This window comes from Geotrypetes seraphini, unplaced genomic scaffold, assembly GCF_902459505.1.
Source record: "Geotrypetes seraphini unplaced genomic scaffold, aGeoSer1.1, whole genome shotgun sequence".
Taxonomy (NCBI): Eukaryota; Metazoa; Chordata; class Amphibia; order Gymnophiona; family Dermophiidae; genus Geotrypetes; species Geotrypetes seraphini.
The window spans coordinates 64,399-86,707 of NW_022985844.1; the positions used below are offsets into that span (position 1 = coordinate 64,399).

Genomic DNA, 22,309 nt, shown 5'->3' on the forward strand with positions numbered 1-22,309 from the left:
TGGCTGCAGAAACCAATGTCCTATACAGAATCATGCCCATAGTGTTCAGATACATGCTTCTTACAAAATCAGTGATTATCGTAGAAACAGAAAAAGTAAATGTCTCAGTGGCTAAAATATATACAATAGTTATTTTTAAATAACAGCATTCATTATCAAAACTGTTCCAGAACTGAAAAATTAGTTTCAGCTGATGCAGTCCTAGAAGAAATGTTTTCAAAGGTTCCACTTTAGTAAATCTATAGTACTGACTAGTGAAGATCAAAGCTGCCAAGAGAGCCTGAACTTTAAGAACATAAGAATTGCCGCTGCTGGGTCAGACCAGTGGTCCATCGTGTCCAGCAGTCTGCTCATGTGGCGGCCCTTAGGTCAAAGACCAGTGCCCTAACTGAGACTAGCCTTACCTGTTTATGTTCTGACTCAGCAGGAACATGTTTAACTTTGTCTTGAATCCCTGGAGGGTGTTTCCTGTATAACAGCCTCTGGAAGAGCATTCCAGTTTTCTACCATTCTCTGGGTCAGGGGTGGGCAACTCTGGTCCCCGAGGGCCGGAATCCAGCCGGGTCCCCAGGATTTCCCCAATGAACATGCATTGAAAGCAGTGCATGCAAATAGATCTCATGCATATTCATTGGGGTAATCCTGAAAACCCGACTGGACTCCGGCCCCCGAGGACCAGAGCCGCCCACCCCTGCTAAGAGGGATATTTTAAGCCACACCCCATACTCACCCATTCCATCTCCTGGCTCAACCCTCAGACAAATCTCATCCATTGCACCTAAGAGCCATCTCCCCCTCAGGCAAGAGACACTTTAATAAGACATCTCCTGCTGCTGTGGAACTGTAAGATTTTGATCTTCTTATTGCAATTCTTGTCCTAATGGCAGCAGGAGATGTTTTATTAATACAGCTGCTTCTGCCTTTGGAAGGTAAAATTGCTTAGTGGGAGTTCTTCAGTCCCTAGCAGGAGTGTGGGAAAATGCAGAAGACTTGGTAGGTCTGGAAGATGCATAAGTGAAAACTCTTACTGGTTAATTCATTTTCTGCTAGTCACCAGCAAATTTAGACTGGCTTTATCCTAATTAGAATATTTTCAACAACAATTTATACCACATAGAAAACAAATACAACATATCACTTTACAAGATAACTCCTGAAGGACCAGTTACGGATGCTGGGAAGGATGCTGAAAACCAGAACGCAGAGGATAGCATTCTCGGAGATCCTGCCGGTACCCAGGGCTGATGAGATGAGGCAGATGGAGCTGCAAGCAGTCAACATGTGGATGTGGCGCTGGTGCGAAGAAGAAGGATTCCACTTCCTGCGCAATTGGACGACGTTCTGGGGGAAGAGCAAGCTATACAGGAAGGACGGACTCCACCTCAGCAGAGACAGAACGAGGATACTTGCAAGCAACATCAAGAGAGAAGTTTAGAAGTTTTTAAACTAGGAAGAAGGGGAAAGCCGACAGTTGACCAAGAGAGAGAATCGATGGTTCAGGAACCGGTATACCCGGAGGATACCGTGCAAGAAGATAGAGGGAAAGACTCACCGGATCACAGGCAAGACAAATCGAAAAGGACACAAGAGGGAAGGAAATACAAGAAAGGAACAGGCCGCAAACTCAAGTATATGTACACAAACACAAGGAGCCTTAGAAATATGATGGGTGAATTAGAAGCTATGGCACAAAGAGATAACGTTGACAACATAGGCATCACAGAAACATGGTGGACTAAGGAAAACTTCTGGAACACTGTGCTACTGGGATACAAATTATATCGCAGAGATAGAGTGGCTCAAAAAGGTGGGGGCATTGCCATATACGTCAAAGAGGGAATTGAATCTACTAGAGAGAACACGCCACAACTGACAGATACGTTAGAGTCTCTATGGGTCAAAATTCCAGGAAAAAATGGCCTGGAAACAAAGATTGGCATCTACTACCGACCCCCAGGGCAGTCCGAAGAATCAACAGAGAAATGACGGACGAGATTAAACGTAAATGCAAGGGAGGCAATGCAGTTATCATGGGTGACTTCAACTATCCGGGAATAGACTGGAACCTAGGCGGCTGCATTAGGAGACCAAGTTCTTGGATACTGTAGGTGATTGCTTCCTGGAACAACTTGTCAAGGAAAACACTAGAGGAAATGCAATTCTGGACTTAATTCTAAATGGTCTACGAGGACTGGCACAAGATGTAGAAGTAGAAGGGACGCTGGGAAACAGCGATCACAATATGATCTGCTTCAATCTGGATGCAGGGGAGAAACATCAGTCCAAAACGACAGCCACGGCACCGAACTTCTGAAAAGGGAATTATGAAGGGATGAGACTAATGGTAGGGAAGAAGAGGATAAGTACTGTAAAAAATGCTAGAGCAAGCTTGGTCCCTTTTTAAGGACACAGTCACCGAGGCGCAAAATCTATATATACTGCGTATCAACAAGGGAACAAAGAGGAAAAAGAACAAGAACCGGCGTGGCTCACTGTAGAGGTGAAGGAAGCGATAAGAGACAAGAAAACTTTGTTTAGGGAATGGAAAAGGTCAAAAACAGACAAAAATTGGAACAAGCACAAACAACATCAACGCAGATGCCATAAGGCGGTAAAAAGGGCCAAAAGAGACTACGAGGAAAAAATAGCCAAGGAGGCGAAGAACTTCAAGCTGTTCTTTTGATATATTAAGGGGAAAAACCCGAGAAGGAAGCAGTGGGACCATTGGATGACCATGGAATATAGGGAGCGCTAAAGGAGGACAAAGCAATCGCCAACAAACTGAACACATTTTTTGCGTCTGTATTTACCGAAGAAGATGTACACAGCATACCGGAACCCATCAGACTATATGCTGGAAATGAAGATGAAAAGATGACAGGATTGACGGTCCGTCTAGAGGAGGTGTGTAGGCAGATTGATAGGCTTAAGAGTGATAAATCCCCGGGACCGAATGGCATCCATCCGAGAGTCATTAAGAGTTTCAACTAATAGCCAATCTGTTGATCAAATCGGGAAAGATTCCGGAATACTGGAAGGTGGCGAATGTTACGCCGATCTTCAAGAAAGGTTCGAGGGGAGATCCGGGAAACTACAGACTGGTGAGTCTGACCTTGGTACCGGGAACGATGGTAGAATTGCTGATAAAGGACCGCATAATTGATCACCTTGATGGACACGGGCTGATGAGGAACAGTCAGCATGGTTTTAGCAAAGGCAGATCATGTTTGACGAACTTGCTGCACATCTTTGAGCGAGTAAACAGACAGATAGACAAGGGCGACCTGATTGACATTGTATATCTGGATTTTCAGAAGGTGTTTGACAAGGTTCCACATGAACAACTACTTCGGAAAATTGCGAACCATGGAATCAAGGGTGAAATACTCACGTGGATTAAAAACTGGCTGGATCATAGGAAACAGAGAGAGGGAGTAAATGGACAATACTCGGACTGGAAGACCGTTACCAGTGGGGTGCCTCAGGGCTCAGTGCTAGGACCCATGCTCTTCAACATTTTTATAAATGATCTAGACATTGGTACGACGAGTGAGGTGATTAAATTTGCGGACGATACAAAGTTATTCAGAGTAGTGAAGACACAGGGGGATTGCAAAGATCTGCAATGTGACATAATCAGGCTTGATGAATGGGTATCAACATGGCAGATGAGGTTTAACATGGATAAGTGTAAAGTGATGCATGTAGGTAACAAAAATCTCATGCACAAATACAGGATGTCCGGGGCGGTACTTGGAGAGACCTCCCAGGAAAGAGACTTGGGAGTTATGATCGACAAGTCGATGAAGCCGTCCACGCAATGTGCGGCGGTGGCAAAAAGGGCGAACAGAAGGCTAGGAATGATAACAAAGGGGATCACGAACAGATTGGAGAAGGTTATCATGCCGCTGTACCAGGCCATGGTGCGCCCTCACCTGGAGTACTGCATCCAGCGCTGGTCACCGTACATGAAGAAGGACATGATGCTACTTGAAAGGATCCAGAGAAGGGCGACTAAGATGGTTAAGGGGCTGGAGGAGTTGCTGTAAAGTGACAGATTAGAGAAACTGGGCCTTTTCTCCCTCGAACAGAGGAGATTGAGAGGGGACATGATAGAAACATTCAAGGTACTGAAGGGATAGAGTTAGTAGATAAGGACAGGTTGTTCACCCTCTCCAAGGTAGGGAGAATGAGAGGGTACTGTCTAAAATTGAAAGGGGATGATTCGTACGAATGTAAGTAGTTCTTCTTCACTCATGAGAGTGGTAGAAACTGGAATGTTCTTCGGAGTCTGTCGTAGGGGAGAAACACCCTCCAGGGATTCTAAGGCAAAGTTTAGACAGTTCCTGCTGAACCAGAATGTACGCAGGTGGGCTAGTCTCAGTTTAGGGCGCTGGTCTTTGACCAAGGGCTGCTGCGTGAGCGGACCTGCTGGGCACGATGGACCAATGGTCTGACCCATCAGCGGCAAATTCTTATGTTTTTATGTTCATCTCCCCCCTCCCCCCGCCATACCCTTTTCACCCATTTCTAACCATAATTGGCCACTATATACACTAAAGTAATGACATCTCTTCCACCTCACATGGCTGCTTCCAATGCTAGGCTTTCCACAATTTTGCAAAAAATACAAGTAATTGCCAACAAAATTTCATCAAGCAGTTTATTCTACCAAACCAGGCCAAAGAAAGAAAATAAATGCTAAAGGCTGTACATTCTGATAAAGCAGCCAGAGTGAACCTGGTGAGCAGTCTTACCTTGCAGCAACCACGATAGTTTTCTGAACTGAGTAGATGGTAAAACAGTGTGGGATAGACCATTCATTCTCACTTTCTTCTACCTGCACAGCAAAGACTAGGTTCCATCAATATCTTGTTACAAGTACTGCTGTAAGAGCCAGGGCAGGATTAATTCTTTGAGGGCCCCTAGGCACACACTGGGTCCCCTGCCCCACCCACATTCATACCCTGCCCCCCCAATTTATTTACCTGTTTTCTTATGTGTTTTTTATGCTTTTTATTAAATTATATATATATATATATATATCTAATATAATAAAAACGGTAAGCCGCGCATGCGCACTCCCACTGCATGCGTCCCGTTTTCCGTGAGATGTAGGGCACCTCAGGTAGGAGTGCGCATGCGCGCGAATCTCTCTGGCTGGTCGTTGGCGTCTTCTTCGCTTCTATCCCCGGCACACCTGAAGCCCCGTTCAGCCTCCCAACCGACCCTCCCTTCGGCTCCCTTAGTCCCTTGCCGCCGCTTTTCTTCTCTTCCCGCCCCGACAAACGTCCTTACTCCAGCAAGGGCCGCAGCACTCTAAACACGCTGCTTCGTGGCCTGCTACTGCCCTGATTTGCTCTGCCCGACACGGCAGAGCAAATCAGGCCAGTAGAAGGCCGCGAAGCAGCGTGTTTAGAGTGCTGCGGCCCCTGTTGGAGTAAGGACGTTTGTCGGAACCACGGGAAGGGGGCGGCAAGGGACTAAGGGAGCAGAGGGTTGAAATATATTTCTTTCAGGTACCATTTGACAACAGGTAGTTCTGTAGAAAATGAACTGCCACTTACTTGGACAAGCCACTGATTTTTCTTTAAATGGTGAGAACAGGACCCGATATGGGGGCAGCTTTGGGGGAGGGGTGTGCTGCGAGGCAGACAGCTTTCCTTGGGGGAGGGAAGAACGAAGGGGGGCCACGGAGACACAGTCAGGGACGAACTGGAGAGGGAGAGGGAAAGGGGGTGCTTTGGGGGTAGGGGTGTGCTGGGAGACAGACAGCTTTGCTTGGGGAAGGGAAGACAGAAGGGGGCCATGGAGACACAGTCAGGGAGGAACTGGAGGGGGGTCTAGGGAGAGGGGAAGAGGGAAAGGGGGCTGCTTTGGGGAGGGATGTTCTGGGAGACAGACTGCTTTGCTTGGGGGGGAAGACAGAAGGGGGCCACGGTAGAGACAGTCAGGGAGGAACTGGAGGGAGGGAGAGGGAAAGGGGCTGCTTTGGGGGAGGGGTTTGTACTGGGAGGCAGACAGCTTTGATTGGTGGGGGAAGACAGAAGGAGGGGACACGGAGAAGACAGTCAGGGAGGAAACTGGAGGGGGAGAGGGAAAGGAGGCCTGCTTTGGGGAGGGGTGTGCTGGAGGTACACATCTTTGCTTGGGGGAAGACAGAAGGGGGGCCACGGAAGAGACAGTCAGGGAGGAACTGGAGGCCGAGAGGGAAAGGAGGATGCTTTGGGGGGAGGGGGTGTGTTGGAGGCAGACAGCTTTGCTTGGGGGGAGGGGAGACAGAAGGGGGCCACAGAGAGACAGTCGGGGAGGAACTGGAGGGGGAGAGGGAAAGGGGGCTGCTTTCTAGCAACCCGTTAATGTAACGGGCTTTAACACTAGTATTATTTATATTATATATATATTTATATAATAATATATATATATATATATATAACATACTCACACACACTATAATATATATATACATATCGCATTTTTTTTTATTGGACATCACCTAGAAATCGTGATAGGCAATTAATCAAAAATTTTTAATAAACTTGAAACTTTATTTCTTTATTTCCATTTGTATTTCTTTTTTTTCTTTTATTTTAAAATTCAAGTGCCAGTGCCAGTGTACAGTTTTTCCTTCTATGCAATCCCCCAAACATCTCTGAACAAATTCTCTCTTCCTTCTCTTCCAACTTCTTGCCCAGGGACTTTAATTCTGAACCTTTTCCATACATTATATAAAGTGTTACTGCAACCTTGATTCATCAGGTGGGATTTCCATTTGATTTCACACTTCCCACTAAAAAGAGGAAAGTTAAATATACAATGATAAACCAATACAATAACATTTTTAAACTCCCACACCCATTTGCATACCAGTACGTTAATTAGTTCACTTTTATTAAATGCTAGGATTTTGTGGCAGTATTGAAGAAATAAATATAAATATACAACACACTACTCTCTTCAGGAGATGCAAGAAAGCAAAGTTACTTACCTGTAACAGTTGTTCTCCATAGACAACAGGGGAATGCAGTCATACTTGCTGGTGAAGTCATACTTGCTGGACTGAGCTTGCGTGGTGGAACTGTCCCCTAGATACAGTAGGGTTTTTTTGTTTTGTTTTTACTACTGGGTATGTGCGTACTACCTTGCCTCTGGGATTCCGCTTGCCAACTGTCAGTTATGTCACTAGCTTATAGAACTATTAGATAAGAGGGGATGGCGGGTGGGCAAGTGTGACTGCATTCCCCTGCTGTCAACACGGGAACACCTGTTACAGGTAAACAATTTTGCTTTCTGTGGAGACAAGCAGGGGAAATGCATGTCCTACTTGCTGGCTGAGTCCCAAGCCTAGTACTGAGATGGGTGGATGAAATAAACTTATAGTGTAAACAAATTTCGGAGGACTGAGAATGTCCAACTGCGTAACTGGTGCTGAAGTAAGATCCAACAATAATGTTTAGTGAGAGTATGAACAGAGGACCAAATTGCTGTTCTGTTGACATGCTGAATTGGGACTGATCTTAAATGTGCAATTGATGAAACTGTGCTCTAATCTGCCCTGGAGGAGATAAATGAGCTCTAGCAATAGTAAAAACAAGCAGTTACTTACTGTAACAGGTGTTATCCAGGGACAGCAGGCAGATATTCTCACACATGGGTGATGTCACTGACGGAGCTCCGGCATGAACACTTGAAAAGTGAATCGCAATTTCAAGTTTTAGAAAGTTTGTGATCAGTCCGCACTGCACATGCGCAAATGCCTTTCCCACCCGACGTAGGCGTGCGATCCTTCATTTAACATAAGCCAGCTAAGAAGTGCGAAGTAATAAAATTCGCAGACGACACCAAAACTATTTAATGTTGCTAGGACTAAAGAGGACTGCAAAGATTTACAAAAGGACCTGAACAAACTAGGGGAGTGGGCGACGAGATGGCAGATGAAGTTTAATGCAGAGAAATGTAAGGCTTGCACCTAGGGAACAGAAACCCGAGGTACAGCTACACGATGGGAGTTATTGAGTGAGAGTACCCAAGAAAGGGACTTGGGGGTAATAGTGGACAAGACCATGAAGCCGTCGGCACAGTGCGCATCGGCCGCTAAGAAAGCGAATAGAATGCTAGTTATAATCAAGAAGGGTATTACAACCAGAATGAAAGAAGTTATCCTCCCGTTGTATCGGGTGATGGTGCGCCCGCATCATGGAGTACTGCGTCCAATATTTGGTCACCGTACTTAAAGAAGGATATGGTGATACTCGAGAGGGTTCAGAAGAGAGCGACACGTTTGATAAAAGATATGGAAAACCTTTCATACGCTGGAAGACTAGAGAAACTGGGCCTCTTTTCCCTGGAGAAGCAGAAACTTAGAGGGGATATGATAGAGACTTACAAAATCATGAAGGGCATAGAGAAAATTGGAGAGGGACAGATTCTTCAAGATTTTGAAAACTACAAGAACGAGAAGGCATTCGGAAAAATTAAAAGGGGACAGATTCAGAACCAATGCTAGGAAGTTCTTCTTCACCCAACGGGTGGTGGACACCTGGAATGTGCTTCCAGATAGCGTGATAGGACAGGGTACGGTATTGGAGTTCAAGAAGGGATTTGGACAATTTCCTGAAGGAAAAGGGGATAGAAGGGTATAGATAGAGGGTTACTAACAGGTCCTGGACCTGATGGGCCGCCACTGTGAGCGGACTGCTGGCATGATGGACCCCTGGTCTGACCCAGCAGAGGCATTGCTTATGTTCTTATGTTTAAGCTAACCAGGGGAAGTGGGTGGGTTGTGAGAATTATCTGCCTGCTGTCCCCGGATAAACACCTGTTACAGTAAGTAACTGTGCTTTATCCCAGGACAAACAGGCAGCATATTCTCACAAATGGGTGACCTCCAACCTAACCCTAAATGGGATGGTGGAAGTGTTGGCCTTTTAGGAAAATAAATTTTGTAATACTGGCTGGCCGAAGTGCCCATCCCATCTGGAGAAAGATCTAGACAAAAATGCGAGGTGAATATATGAACTGATGACCAGTGGGCAGCTTTACAGATTTCCTGAATAGGAGTAGATCTGAGGAAAGTTACAGAAGCTGCTATAGCTCTAATTTTGTGGGCTGTGACACGACTCCTCCAGGTGCAAGTCTAGTCTGAGCATAGCAGAATGATATACAAGCAGCCAGCCAGTTGGAAATCGTTCTGTTAGAAACAGGATTCCCCAACTTATTAGGATCAAATGAGACAAAAAGTTGAGGAGATGTTCCTATGTGGCTTTGTCCTGTCGATTGTAATAGGCCAAAGCATGTTTACAGTCCAGAGTATGGAGCACAGTTTTCTCCTGTATGAGAATGAGGCTTAGGGAATAAAACTGGAAGAACAATTGATTGATTGAGATGAGACTCCGTCACAATTTTCAGAAGAAAACTTGGGATGTGTACGTAGAATCACTTTATCTTGGTGAAAAACTGTAAAGGGTGGATCTACCACCAAGGCTTGTAACTCACTGACCTTCTGGCAGAAGTAAGAGCGATAAGGAAAAACAACTTTCCAGGTAAGAAACTTGAGATGAGCTGTGGTCATTGGTTCAAATGGTGGATTCATCAACCTGGAAGAACCACATTAAGGTCCCAGACTACAGGTGGAGGTTTGAGAGGTGATTTCACATTGAAAAGTCCTTTCATGAACCTGGAGACCAAAGGATGAGCAGTAGGAGATTTTCCCTCAACTGGCAGGTGAAAAGCTGTAATAGCACTGAGATGGACTCTAATCGATGTGGATTTGAGTCCAGAACCAGACAGATGAAGTAGATAATCCAATACCAGTTCCACTGACAAGGAAGTTGGATCGTGATGATGATGAAGAAGGCACCAGGAAGAAAATCTAGACCATTTTTGTTGATAACATTGTTATGTGGCTGGTTTCCTGGAGGCATCAATAATACTGCGGACAGGCTGAGAGAGATGTAACTCATATGGATTCAGCCCGAGTGAAACCAAGCTGTCAGGTGTAACAAATACAGGGTGGTATGTAGAAGAGATCCTTGATTCTGAGTAAGCAGAGTAGGAAAGATTGGCAGAGGAACTGGCTCCCTGGAGCTGAGTTGAAGTAGAAAGGAGAACCAATGCTGCCTCATTTGAGTTTGAACAGAGTCTTCAGTATGAAAAGAAGTGGGTGGAAATGCATAAAGAAACATGTTCGTCTAGTTCAGAAGAAATGCATCTCTTCCAGACGATAAGGAGAGTATAGTCTGGAGCAGAACTGGGGCAGCTTGTGATTGTGGGGAGCTGCAAATAAGTCCATTTGTGGAGTGCCCCACTGAGCAAAGATTGGATGAAGAGCTGCAGAGCTGAGAGTCCATTCGTGAGGTTGAAGAATTCTTGCCAAGGTTGTCTGCTAGGGAATTCTTCTCTCCCTGAATATAGACAGCCTTTAAGAAAAGAGTGTGAGCTGTCCCCCAAAGCCAGATTTTCTGGGCTTCCTAACATAACAGGAGAGAGCCTGCACCTCCTTGCTTGTTTATATAGTACATTGCTGCTTGATTGTCTGTGTGAAGGAGGATCACGTCTGCAGCTTATCCAAAACACAGCAAACAAACTTATACACAAAGCAGGAAAATATGACCATGTCACTCCCCCTTCTATGAGAAGCGCACTGGTTACCCATCTCACAACGTACTACATATAAAATTTATTGCTTGCTTTTAAAATTAAACATACACGCACACCAGCCTTTCTCAAATAAACTCATTATTCCTTACTCCTGACCACGGACCCTTAGATCAGCAGACCAGAACTTATTAACTGTCCTCCCAATCAAGGAACTTTACTACATCAGAATACAAACTTTTTCGTTACAGCCCCAACCTCTATAAATGCCATGCCATCTCACTTTCGCCAAGATAATTCTCTCGATAAATTCAAAACTAAACTAAAAACTTTCTTATTCCAAGACGCATTTCATAGCGCTTGACAATACCCCTTTTCAACTGCAAATCAGCCCACAAAAAGAACCACTTCTATGAAGCGACACCTCTCCTGGTATATTTTCCCCTTTTCCTCATACTTTCATTTTACTTTTATTTTTTTATGATGTAATTATAAACTTTCCTCCCCTCTCTCCCCCAAGCTCATGTACATCATGATCTTAGTCTACTTCATGTTTTGTTTTATCCCATTTTATTTTAATGTTTTCAGCTTTGTAAACCGGCCAGATGGTCGATATATTAAAATGTAAATAAATATCATATGATACTGTGCTCTTTGGTATGGCAATGAGAGCAAAAAGTCAGATTTCTACAAATAATAACAAATTATTACTTACTAGTCTTTAAGCCCGTTACATTAACGGGTGCTAGAATATATGTCTGTCTGTCTTTAGCATACACCTCCCCCCCAAATCTTCCCCCCACCAGAGCAAAGCTGTCTGTCCCCAGCACACCCTCCCCCCCAAAGCAGCCCCTTTTCCCTATCTCTCCATGGCCCCTTCTGTCTCCCCCCAGCACACCCCTCCCCCCAAAGCAGCCCCCTTTCCCTCTCCCGCTGATTCTCTCTCTGGCCCCCTTTCTCTGTCTGTCTTTCTGTCCCTCTGCCCCTGTGTCTTTCTTTCTTTCTGTCATTTTTCCCCAGTTCCCTGTGCAGCAGCATTTCCATCCCACTTCCCTATGCAGCAGCAACAGCATTTCCTTCCTATCCCCCCCCTTTCCTGTGCAGAAGCAGTAGCAGCATTTTCCCCCACCCCCCCCTTTCCCTTCTCTTACCTTATCTTTAGTGCTCCATTCGGCCCCTCCCCCTTTTTTTACTGCCGTTGTCGATCTGGCCTGCTCCTGACCCTCTCACCGCCGACAAACCTTGGGGCTCCAACCGCGTAGGCAGCACTTTAAACACGCTGCTTCGCGGCCTTCTACTACCGATTTCCTCTGCCGCGTCTGTCTCTGATGATGTCATCAGAGACGTGGCAGAGGAAATCGGTAGAGAAGGGCGCGAAGCAGTGTGTTTAAAGTGCTGCTTACGCCGCTGGAGCCGGGAGGCGACGGAGAGGGCAGGGGGTGCTAGCGGCTGGCAGGTGGAGAGCAGGGAAGGGCCCACATGCGCACTTGTCTTGCCTCGCATGAAGCCAGACCGTAAGCCGCACATGCGCACTTCCTATGAGTCGCTACAGCTCACGGAAAACCGGCGCACGCATAGGAAGTGTGCATGCGCGGCTTACCATTTTTATTATATTAGATAATGACTGGGGTGTTTATTCAACAAATTACTTATAATTGGAAAAATTGGAGTAGATTAAATTATTTCTGGTGGAATTCCTTATGTCAGGTTTATAAAATGGAGAGATTTATAGCAATACAGAGTGGTTTCTTTCAGGAAATTTCGGGATGTGTGGGAGCCATTTACAAAGTATTGTACCGATTAGATGGCATTTTATTTATTTTTTACTTTTTTTTTTTTCCCCCCTTAAATTTACAAGTTTGATTGTGAGGGGGGAGGGAAGGGTAAATTTATGTTACATATTGTATAAGGTATTGATTATATGATAAGAAAGGGTGGGAAGGGTGGGAGTTAAGAACATATCATTTGTACCATTGATGATTATTAAGAGATATAATTATTGTTAATTTGTTTGAATATATTGTTTACACTTATTGTAAATTTGAAAATGAATACAGAATTGGAAAAAAAATGTAAATAAACTTGGAAACTTAGAAGATGTCAGGCTGAAAGGAAGAACCTTGTACTGATAATGACATCCGTTTACTTGACAACAAAGGTATTTGCGGTAAGCCTGATGAATTGGTATACGCGTGTAGGCTTCCTTTAGATCCAGAGGGCATAGCCAATTGTTCTAATCCAGAAGTAGATAAAGAAGGGCAAGGGAGAGCATCCAAAATTTTTATTTGACTAGAAATTTGTTGAGATCTCTGAGATCCAGAATGGGTCGTATACCTCCTCTCTTCTTCAGAATTAAAAAATGTCGCAAGTAGAATCCCTGATTCGGCTGAGATAGAGGAACTTCTTTGATGGCATTTAGAAGAAGGATGGATTGAATCTCCTGAATGAGAAGAGGAAAACTGTGCAGGGTCCGAAATAAATTCTCTTGGAGGATGATCCAGAGGAAAGGTATGAAAGTGGAGAGCATACCCCTGACGAATGATGTCTAGAACCCAGAGAAGGTAGAGAGGACAGATTCTTCAGACTGGCAGGGGCAACAAAAACTAGAGGGCACTCAAAAAATTGAAGGGAGACAGATTTAGAACAAATGCTAGGAAGTTCTTCTTCACTCAGAGAGTGATGGACACCTGGAATGCGCTTCCAGAGGAGGTGGTAGAGCAGAGTACGATTTTGGGTTTCAAAATGGGATTGGACGAGTTCCTGAAGGAAAAGGGGATTGAAGGGTACAATTAGAGGGTTACTATACAGTACCAAATACTTTAGAGCATTAGATCACTTACAGGTATGTCATTGACCTGGGAAGCCGCCGCGGGGAAGCGGACTGCTGGGCATGATGGACTTGTGGTCTGACTCGGCAGAGGCGATGCTTATGTTCTTATGTTCTTATCTGTGGTGATGAGCTCCCACTAGTTGATGTAATATTGAAGCCGTCCTCCGATCGGCTGAGGTAGAGATTTGAGAATGGGAATGTTGGCTATGCCCTTGAGGAACATGTCAAAAAGGCTATGTAGGTTTTTGTTGAGCAGCCTGTTTAGGTTGTTGACGTAGTTGCTGCTTTTGCTTCCTAGGTTGAGGAGGAGCAGGAGGAGCAGGTTTTGCAGTATATCTGTTTTGATACAATGAAGCAGACCAGAAAACTTTAGGAGGTGGAAGCTTTTTCTTTGGTTTGACCAAAGTGTCCCACCTGGTCTAATGGGCAGACAATTTTTGAGTAATAGTGTCCATGGATGGTCAATGAATTTCATCCCCAAGATATGGAGCGTTAGCCAAATGATCTTGGTGGTTGATATCAAGCTCAGAGATGGAGCCAGGCAGTGGCGTACCTAGGGGGGGGCGAGCCGCCCCGGGTACCAAGCTCATTAGGGGTGCTCGAGCCTTGGAGTCATGGCCCGGGAACTTCCCTGCTATGGCCCGACTCCAAGGCTTCCGCGAGTCCCGAAGTGATCCTGCCTGAGCCCTCTCTTTAACTTCCATTCCCCCACGGCCACACACCCCCGTCGCCGTCGGAGCTTGGTCAGCAACTTCCGGTTTCCGGCTGGGTGGAAGCAAGAAAGGGAGCCCGAGCCGCGTGGGACACTGCAATTAGGCAGGAACTGAGGGTGAGTATCGCTGGGCTGCTTGGCGGTGGTTTTATTGTTATTTTTTTTTTCTGCCCGAATCAATTTTTTAAAAAACCCCAAAATCGGCCTCCCGAATCATCAACTGACCCTCCCCCCCTAAAGCAGGATCAGCAACTTCCTCTTGCTAGCCGGCTCCTGCTTTAGAGGGCGAGGGGGAGGGTCAGTTGGGAATTGCTGCTATGTCCTGCTTCCCCTCTGGCCTCCTGACCCGTACCTAATTGCATTAGACAGTACTAGATGGGGGGTGTAGGCCTTAAGGGGTGGGTGTAGGCCTTAAGAGGGAGGTGTAGGCCTTAAGGGGGGGGGACAGACCTTTGGGTGGGAGGTAAAGACCTTCGGGGGGGTGTAGGCTTTCAGGGGGGACAGATCCTTCGGGTGGGGGGGGTGCAGGCCTTCAGGGGGGGTGCAGGCCTTCAGGGGGGTGCAGGCCTTCAGGAGGTACAGGCCTTCAGGGGGGGTGCAGGCCTTCAGGGGGGGTGCAGGCCTTCAGGGGGTACAGACCTTCGGGGGGGTGCAGGCCTCCAGGGGGGTGCAGGCCTTCAGGGGGGTGCAGGCCTTCAGGGGGGGTGCAGGCCTTCAGGGGGGGTGCAGGCCTTCAGGGGGGTGCAGGCCTTCAGGGAGGTGCAGGCCTTCAGGAGGTACAGACCTTCGGGGGGGTGCAGGCCTTCAGGGGGGTGCAGGCCTTCAGGGGGGGTGCAGGCCTTCAGGGAGGTGCAGGCCTTCAGGAGGTACAGACCTTCGGGGGGGTGCAGGCCTCCAGGGGGGTGCAGGCCTTCAGGGGGTGCAGGCCTTCAGGGGGGTGCAGGCCTTCAGGGGGTACAGACCTTCGGGGGGGGGTGCAGGCCTCCAGGCGGGTGCAGGCCTCCAGGAGGGTGCAGGCCTTCAGGGGGGTGCAGGCCTTCAGGGGGGTGCAGGCCTTCAGGAGGTACAGACCTTCGGGGGGGGGGGTGCAGGCTTCCAGGGGGGTGCAGGCCTTCAGGGGGGTGCAGGCCTTCGGGGGGGTGCAGTGCAGGCCTTCGTGGTGGGTGCAGGCATTCGTGGTGGGTGCAGGCCTTCGGGATGGGTGCAGGCCTTCAGGGGGGGACAGACCTTCGGGTGGGGGGTACAATCCTTCGGGGAGGGTGCAGGCCTTTAGGGGTGGGGTTTAGGCCTTCAGAGGGTGACAGACCTTCGGGTGGGAGGTAAAGTCCTTCGGGGGGGTGCAGGCCTTCAGGGGTGGGTGTAGCCCTTCGGAGGGGGGACCTGGTGTAAAAGTACACAGAGGGAGAGAGGGAAGAGGGGGTTCAAAGATATGTGCATATGCCAGACTTTGGGGGTTAGAAATAATGAGTCTAAAAACAGAGGAGTGGGAGAGAGATGGTGCATAATGGGATTTAGGGAGGGAAAGAACAGAAAGGGAGAGAACTTGGAAACAGGGGATGGTGTGGAGGGGGGATAGAGATACTGGATAGGAGGATAGTTGGGAACAGAAAGGGAGAGATGGTGGATCCTGGGGTGGTGGGGAGTTGAGAAAAGGTGAATCTGTGGATGGAGACAAAAAAAAGGAAAGATGCCAGATCTCCGGGAGAGGGAAGGGAAACGGAAGGGGAGGACAGAGATGGCAGACGGATGGTTAGCACGGAGAAAGGAGACCCTGGCAAGCAAGACAACAAGAGCCTGGGACCAACAAGATTTGAATATTGACCAGAGAACAAAAGGTAGAAAAAATAATTTTATTTTCTGTTTTGTGATTACAATATGTTAGATTTGAAAAGTGTACATGAGACAGCTTGAAATGGGAACTTTTCTATTTTTGTGAATGGCAAGGCTGAGTTCAGTTAAAATATATGCTTTATAAGAAAATATAATAATGTGTTTTATAAAGTTTATAAGCATTGCTGGCATACTCGGTGAGGTGTTCCTAGTGTTGGTGGTGGTGGTAGCATGTCAGTGTGTTGAGAGGAAGAGGTAGTCTGGGAAATTCTGCTGAGCAAACTCTGGGCCCATTTCCACCCCCAGTTAGTCTACTCCACTCAACTGGTTCACACACTGAGTGGGTCTTTGGGTGTTATTTCTGGGTAGTTGTTTTAGAATCTCTTCCAGTGGTTTGTCAGTATCTCCTTCTGGTCCAAGGAAGGAAACTTTTGTCAACCTTAGCATTGACCTTCAGAATATGTTTGTAACAGCGCTGCTTGTGTGGCATTAGGCTATGTAGTGATCGAAAGAAAAAAACAGACCTTTGCACATTTTTGCACTATATGGTGGGTGTATGAGGAGATTCATTTCCTGCACAGTTAAGTCCGTGTGAAGTTACCTTGTGCTGTATTTGACATCTAGCAAGGTCTCTGTTTGGAAGGAAAGATCTAAGCTTAAAATGAAGTGGCCAGAAGTTATGTTAAAAGTAGATAGCGTAGCTGGTTTTAAGAAAGGTTTGGACAAATTCCTGGAGGAAAAGTCCATTGTCTGTTATTAAGACATGGGGGAAGTGTCTGCTTGCCCTGGATTGGTGCACTCAGCAGCAACAAATACTAGTTTTGGCTGGCTCTTTCCCCGCATTTCTCCTCTCTTCCCCACGATTTAATATCCAGTTCAGGCAGTAAGTAAATACATCGGCAGGGGGGGTCTGGTAAGTCTTGGGGGCTGGGGATGGAAGGTGAGAATCAGTTCTGTAGGCTATCAGAAATTTGCTTAATTATCTACTCACACAGAAAAGCAGTAAAGTCAATAGGTTCTCTGAGTGGGAACAACCTGTTTGATCTTGCACTCTTGTGATTGACCAATTGTTTATCGCTGTTTAATTTATCACATTGATTAATTTGAGCACACCTGAGGTGTCCTATGATGGTGTGCACTGCAGGCAGAGGGTGATTAACCTGTGCCTTATTGTGTAAAGCGCTGGAGAATTCTCTCCTCTCGCTTACCTCTCACGCTGAGGACACCCTGCTTCAGTATAATCATTTATATGATTTATCTTATAAACATTATTACGTGGTCTTTTCCTCAAGTGTTGAGACATCAGGTTGTTCCCACTTGGAGAACCTATTGACTTTTACTGCTTTTCTGTGTGGCTTTAACATTTTTGCTATTCAGTATACCTAAACTATTATTCAGTAGAAAAATTTGGTTTGTTCAATCAAATCCTGTGTGGACATTGGACTTCTATGAGTGAATGTTCTGCTTGATTGAACAAACTAAATTTTTTCTACTGAATAATAGTCTAGGTACAATGAAAGTAAATAGCAAAAATGTTTGAGTAGATAATTAAGGAAATCTTTTTCATATTGCTTGCTTATGGACTGGGAAAAAAGACTGTTCAAGCAAATGTCTCCAGAACTGCTTTAGTGGAAAAATGTGATTTTTTTTTTTAAGTACTTTGTGAAATTTATTGTTGTTGTGAAATTTATTGTTGTACTTAATCACCCCCCGCCCCTCCCCATTCCTGTTCAGCCTTTACCAATTCATTTAGCGATGTTCAGGCTATTTGATCCTTGTACTCTCCACCACTGCTTCATCTCTTCTCATACACTATGTTAACCAACTCTGTCAATTAAGTGATTACTTCTTAACATACATTATGGATTTTCCCCCCTTTCTTTGACAGTGCTGCTGAACACCACAGCAGGAACTTGCAGAGTCACAGTCATTTGGATTATTGTGAAGCCAGCAACTGACGTACAGACTCTGTACTAACATGAAACGACATCGACCTAGTGGAGCTCAACAAAGAAAAATTAAAAAAGCAAAAGGGGAGGCGATTGAATCAATATCTGGATCTATGTTGAAATATGTAATGCTTTCAGCATCGTATAAAGGTAATGAAGAAGATTCTGAAGAAGTGCAAGCTGGCACATCCGAAATACCTGTAGTAGAAACGCAAGATTCAGATGACCCTGAACTGAAAGAAGACAGTGAATCGTCATCTATAAGCACTGACACTGAGGAAGAGAATCTAATTGATAGCAAGAGTCAACACCAACAGCATAAAAATAACAGTGGAGAAGAAAGGGATGCTAGTAAAGACCAAGAGTTTGAAGAAATAGCGCATGAAATTTTACTTTATTGCGATATCGCTGCTTGGCCAGTACCAGTTCCAGATGACTTGAGAGTTAAGCTGGTTAAGAAGGGAAGTGAACCTTTTCAAAATAAAAATGGACCTTTCTCTGCTAGTCAGCGAGAAGGAAAAAAGAGCAAAGGATTCAGTCGACACTTAACAACCTCATAGTTCTATAAATCTTTACCAAAGGGCGAAAAAGTTTTGAGAACCTGGATGGTTTATTCAAAATCAAAAAATTGCTTGTTTTGTTTTTGCTGCAGACTGTTTGCAGATAGTGAGACAAAAGCTGGAACATCTGTCTTTGTAACTGGCTTTAAAAACTGGTGGAAATTAAATCCTAAAGTCCCTGAACATGAGCGATCAGAACAACATCTCTTCTGCTTAGAACAATGGAAGACCTTGGCAAGGGGACTGGAACTCCATAAAACTATTGATAGAATTCATGAAGTGGAAATGGATAAAGAGAGAAAATACTGGAGAGACATTTTACATCGTGTTTTGGATGTAATTATGTTTTTGGCTAAACAAAACCTTCCTTTCCGTGGTCACAGAGAGGATATGTTATCAACAAACAAAAGAAATTTTTTAGAGTTGATAGAATTACTATCAAATTATGACCCGATTTTGAAGGAACATTTTGTAAAAATAAAACATGCTATTCCTTCTGAAAGCAGATTGAGTTCATACTTATCTCCAAAAATTCAAAATGAATTCATTCATCTTCTGGGAAATTATGTCAAAGAAAAAATTGTGGCAGATATTAAAAAAGCAAAATACTTTGGCATTCTTTTTGATAGCACCCCTGATGTTTCACACACTGATCAAATGTGTGAAGTGATCAGATATGTCTATATTGAAGATGATAACGTTGAAATAAAGGAATCATTCTTGGGCTTCTTTCCTATTTCTGGGAAGTCTGCTGCTGAACTCACGGAACAGATCTTGAAACAACTGGATAGTGATGGACTGGATATAAACCTCTGTCGTGGTCAAGGCTATGACAACGCTGCAACTATGGCTGGCATTCATGGTGGTGTTCAGGCAAAAATCAAAGAAATTAATCCCAAGGTTTTATTTGTGCCTTGTGCAAATCATTCTCTGAACCTTTGTGGAGTTCACTCTTTTGGAAGTGTTTCTTCATGTGTGACTTTTTTTGGAGCTTTGGAAAAAGTGTATTCATTCTTTTCAGTCTCAACTCATCGATGGGAAATACTGCAGAACGTAGGTATAACAGTGAAAAGACTTTCCCAGACAAGATGGAGTGCTCATTATGAAGCAGTGCATGCCATAAAGACAAATTTTGAAAAGTTAATTTCAACCCTTGAAGCACTGTGTGATTCAAAAGAAAATGTGGATACAAGAGGATCAGCTCAGATTTTGCTCTCTGCTGTATGTGATTTTTCTTTTCTGTGTTATCTCTTTTTCTGGTGTGAAGTTTTGCATGAGGTTAACCAGACACAAAAATATTTGCAAACAGCCGGGATCAGCCTTGAACAATGTACAGTGAAACTACAAGCTTTAAAATTGTTCCTTGAAGACCAGCGCACAGAAATTGTGGAGAAGGCCATTAACTATGGAACAACAAAATGTAAGGACATGGACATTGGCATAGAAAAAAGAATCAAGTTTCGAAGAAGAATGCCTGGAGAAACAACAAAAGATGCTGGTCTTACTTTGACAGAAGAAACCACAAGGGCTATGTTTGAATGTCTTGATCGTTTTCACGAAGAACTGGAGACTCGTTCTAAAGCAATGGATCAAATAATGTCAATGTTTGCTATCATTCAGCCATTCTCTCTAATTTTTGCAGAAGAAGAAAACCTTCGCAAGATTTTACCAAATATAACTGAAATTTATGATGAATTTTCTGGTGAAGATATCATACTGGAAATTTTTCGACTACGGAGACTTTTAAAAGCTGCTGGAATGAATCCCAAAGAAACAAAGGCATGGACAGTTTTGCAATTTCTAGAATTTATTGTGAAATGGGATTTTTATGAATCTGTGCCAAACTTATCCTTATGTTTAAGACTTTTCCTACTATTTGTGTATCTGTTGCTTCATGTGAAAGAAACTTTTCAAAATTAAAATTAATAAAAAGTGTTCTTCGATCAACTATGAGCAATGATAGATTGACGAATCTAGCTATACTGTCCATTGAATATGAATATGCAAAGAAGATCAATTTTGATGAAATCATTGACAAATTTGCTGAAGCTAAGACTCAAAAACAGAAACTGTAATATTCATTACTGTGAAAGACCAATATGAATGTATGGGTTTCCCTGTATTTTTCAAAAAATACATGGATTAAAAAGTATTAATCCTATTACATTTTCCCTTTTTTTGTACAAACCAAAACCAGAATCCATAGAAAATCTGACAAATGGTTCGACAATGAACTACTCCTACTGAAAAGACAATGCAGACAACTAGAAAGAAAATGGAAGAAAAACAGTCAAGATTCCACAACCATGATAAAACAACTACAAACAATACTGGTCTACTCACTGAAGAAATTCGACCACATCACAGAGGTATACCACAACTCACATTGGCTCCCAATACAAGCGAGAATACACTTCCAATTTTCCTGCCTACTATTTAAAGCAATAAACGGAGACAGCCCAGCCTATTGGAACAATCAACTAATTAAATCCACCTCAACTAGACATAGGAGAACTCACGCACCATTCACACACCCTCCAACCAAAAACTGTTCAACAACCTCCTAGCCATTCGAGCTGCAACTCTCGACCTCCAACTCTATAACCTATTGACTTCGACCGCAGACTACAAAACTTTCAAAAAATAAATAAAAACCCTTCTTTTCAAAAAACACATAAAACCGAACTAACACAATCAGAACTGTCCCAAGCATCACCTGCAACTACTCCATATGTACTTCTAATGTCATGACAATTTAGACATAATTTATGTTATGTTATGTTTGGAATAATGGTTACATATATGAGGTTCAATAAAAGAAAATTTTCACTGCCTGTTTCTATTCTGACCATTTATTCCATTTCATGGTTATTGCAAAAAAAAAAAAAAAAAATTTTTTTTACATGGGGGGGGGGGGGGGGGGGGGGGGTCAAAAAATGATGGGCCCTGGGTGCCACATACCCTAGGTACGCCACTGGAGCCAGGCAAGGTATTTCATAGCCATCGACATGGCTGCTGCTTGTGAGGTAAGCTCGAACATGTCATAGGTAGAACGAACCATATGCTTCCTCAATTGCAAAACTGTAGCCATAAGGTTTTGAAAAGCTTGAGTTTTACATGAAGGAATATATTTTTGAAAAGCTGAAAACTGCTTAACCAAATTTTTAAGGTAGAAGGAAATATGGAAATTATAGTTTCCAGCTCGGTTTGCCAACATTGCATTTTGGTAAAGACGTTTACAAAATTTGTCCATTGCTTTACCTTCTCTGTCAGGTGGTACAGAAGCATAGACACTAGCCCCTGCAGACTTCTTCAAGGTTGATTCCACTAGAAGAGACTATATAATGAGTCAAGCTTTCTAGGAGCCATGCAAGTCTCACGCAAAATATCATGAAGAGGAAGCTTTAGTAGTTCTTTTGGTGGTTGGTCATAATCTAGAGCCTCCAAGAACTGTTCACTATACTTGAAGTCCGCCTCCAATGGAATGGAAAGGTCCTCAGACATTTGCCGGAGAAACCTTGAAAAAGAGGACCTCTCAGAAAAAGCAGCAGGTTGAAGCTGAGGTAAATCTGAATTATCAGAATCTTCATCATCAGACGAGAGTGGTTTTTGCTCCAAGTCTTCCAATAAGTCTGAGTCCTGAATGGAATGAGGACAGTGCCGAAGACTCAGTGTTGAAGGCTCAATATGCTTCATCTTATGAGAGGCCTTCCGGGACCACAATGGTGTCACCTCTCTAGATGTTTGAGTCGAAGATGACTGGTGCTGTGGAATGAGATCAATTAACTCCAGTGTCAATGGTCCTCGAACCGGTGAAGCATCAATGTGAGGT

General features: G+C 44.4%; 1 pseudogene; it reads left to right on the forward strand.

Moving 5' to 3' along the window:
- The first annotated feature begins 17,946 nt into the window (after window positions 1–17,946).
- LOC117352431 lies at window positions 17,947–20,397 on the forward strand (annotated as a pseudogene).
- Window positions 20,398–22,309: the final 1,912 nt, after the last annotated feature.